A 3,286-nucleotide genomic window follows, 5' to 3' on the forward strand; every position below is an offset into this window, starting at 1 on the left:
ATATATATATAATTCTCTAAAAATCAGATTAGTCATTCTCTCTAAAGGGCATTTTTTTTATTTCTACCAATAAAATATATAGTGTGTTATGCAAATTCCAAGTGTACCCGTTCAAGATTTTCACATATGTTTGTGCAAGCCTCTCACTAATATTTAACGGTGCTGAATTGTTTGTTAGATATACTAGAATATCTAAAAATTTTCTAAATTTTTTTACGAAAATTTCCTCTTCATAATACAACCCCGTATAGGCATATAATACTACATTACATACAATAACAAATTCCATCGGTCGTTGCTCAACTAAGTAACATGAATATATCTACATAAATTTAATTGATCTTTTCAATACTCGAACTTTCTGTTTCCCAAAAATTTCAGATTTACTGTTTCGATATAAATGTTGCAGTAATCTGTTTGAATATCAATATTTACTCTGCAATCCACAGGTCATATCTCTGGCTGCCATTTTTCTAAAGCCTTCATTTTTCTACTATTTTATACCATAAGCTCAATATAGCTAATTTAGCAGAATATATTTAATTTAACCTCACCATCGCTTCTATGCCGATAGGATGCTATAAATCAAATCCTTAACATATGAAGCTGAAGCTCAACAAATCTGTACAAAAACATCATATTAGCCTGATCGAAGGAATTTCAAATACGATTTAATCATATTTCTTCATTCTGAAGCATAGAAGAGAATGCAAATTGTAATGAAACACTTGAATTTTGTATACAAATACAATGACGACTTTCAAACTATTGATATCAACGGGAGCAAAACTTCTTAAACGTTCCAAACATCCATTTTACCCACTAACATTCTACTTCATACAGCCTAAAAACAAACAATATATTTATGAATATTCTAAAACTAATATATTAAATGCTCCTCCTCAAGAATTTCATTTTCAAAACTGCACTTAACTTTTTTTTATTTACAAACCCAACCGTTCCTTCCAGTCATTTCCAAATTCATATCTAAATTAAAATCTTGATGAAAATGTCATTTGTGCTTTAGTAACAGTTTATCGTGATTTCTTTAGATAAACACTTTCTGTACACCATCCAATATTTTGAAAAGTGATTGATGTTGTGTGTGTGTGTGTGTGTGTGGCTGTCTGTCTATGTGTCTCTGTGTCTGTGCTAGTATGAGTGTAATATATTCTGAAGGGTAACAGCATGATGAAATTTCAATATACATAAATATATACGCACATGCACATATATAAGTATGTATATGTGTGTGTGTGTGTGTGTGTGTGTGAGCGTGTGTCTGTTTATATTTATGTATGCATGTATGTATGCATGTATGTATGTATGTATGCATTTATGTATGTATGTGTAGCAATTTTTGGATGATTTAAAGGAATATAGGTTTGAGGTTGTGTTGGCGAATCATGATTTCTATGAGTTTTCTACACAGTTAATATTAAAGTAAATTATTCATAACATTTGTTGAAATTAGATTTTGTATTAGTTTTCCACCAGTTAAATGAAGTTACTGAAAGCAACAATAACCACACAAAAAAAATTGAAATTGTGGAAGTGGTATATTTTAAAGCACATTAAGTGTAAATTGTTTAAAAAGCAAATGCTAGTCAATTCTTCATGTCGTTGAAAATCCATTGTCTATTACGTTTACCTATTTCAACGTATTTATTCTATTTAACAACTGAAGAGACTAATTTCTCAGTCAAAATGAAGACAAAGAGAAAAGAGAACGACCAGCATTAGAAAATTTAGAGCTTTCTTCAGTCCTACAGAATGTGCCACCTCGTGATGAGGTTTACTTCCTTGAAATCTTCCCCTCGACTTTAACGACTAAAATACCTGGAAAACACAGTCAAAAATCTATACTCAACATGTCAACAGACAATTGATATTATTTTATGAACGAGTATATTATTAACTAAGTCTGTTACTAGAAAAAAATTGAAATGTTAGACGTCAAAATAAGTTACAAGTCATATCAAGCAGCGTGACACTCTTCAAATAGCTGCTTCATCCGATTATTTTCTCTTTATCTTACGTAAAGATTTTCTGGCTTCTTCGATTTTAATGCTCCAGGTAAACATAGAGTTTGCCTAGTGCGTATGGTCGAGAATGGAGAAGGCGGACGAATTAGTCGTAGTTGGAGCAGGTCATATAATGATCAGCTTAACTTATCCTAATATATAAATATATATGTGTATGTGTGTGTGTGGGGGTAACTATATGTAAAGGGTGTGGCAAACAAACTGTCATCTAAATTACATAAAAATATCTTAGAATGCTAAAGTGTAAATTTAATCAACAAAATAGCCATCGGCTTCAATCACGGCCCTCAGACGACTTCGGAATCACCTGCAACTCTTCTGGGGGTCGCCTTTTTTAAGTTGTCTTCAGTTCATCGTTGGTGTTACAAGGAGTATTGTAAGTCTCTCATTCAACTGTGGCTCACACATAATAATCAATCAGTTGGAGCCTAGGGAGTTCGGTGGCAAAATTTTAGGAGTGAATTGGTCGCAGAAATTGTCTGACAGCCACAACTCGATTCTCCAGCTTGCGTGGCATGGTATAGATTCCTCGTGCCAGCATCCACCCTCTTGAGCCAGGGCAGCATTACCTCCTCCAGGTACTTGTTGTAGGCCTCTGTGTTATGTCTCAGGCCATGTGGGAAGACTAACGGAAGCATAACTTCGCTATCACTAGTAATCACTCTAAACACCATGATGTATCACTCTCACTATATGTTCTCAGATTGCACTGTCCGAGAGTGACATCCAAACACTGTGAAATTTTCGTATTGGAGCTTCCGCCCCGAATGTCAAGCAGTACAATATACCGTTTCCACAGTCCCAGCAGAATGATTTGCGTCATAGTGCTGTTTACTTACAGATGATATCCAACGGGCAATACTATACTGTGTAGTCGACAAGATCAAAAACAAACAATTTAAAATATGGAATTGCAACAATTTACCCATCGCACGCTGAGTGTGTGTTTGTGTGCACATGTGTGTATGTGTATGTGTGTGTGTGTGTGTGTGTGGGTGTGTGCTCGTTTTAAGTAATGGAGTAGATAAAATCCGAACAAAATATGTCTCATACCCTGGTGTATACTAAAGGGTACTCCTCAGTACAATGATACTTTGATTAAATTAAGTTTACATTGTCACAATGAGGTACATGTTAACACATGGAAGATTCGATGACAATGTGTAGAGGGAAGGGTAAGAGTGGAGAACCTAGCCTCGATCCTTGACTCATACATTTATAAACATATATATATATATATA

The sequence above is a fragment of the Octopus bimaculoides genome, chromosome 19, assembly GCF_001194135.2.
Source record: "Octopus bimaculoides isolate UCB-OBI-ISO-001 chromosome 19, ASM119413v2, whole genome shotgun sequence".
Taxonomy (NCBI): domain Eukaryota; kingdom Metazoa; phylum Mollusca; class Cephalopoda; order Octopoda; family Octopodidae; genus Octopus; species Octopus bimaculoides.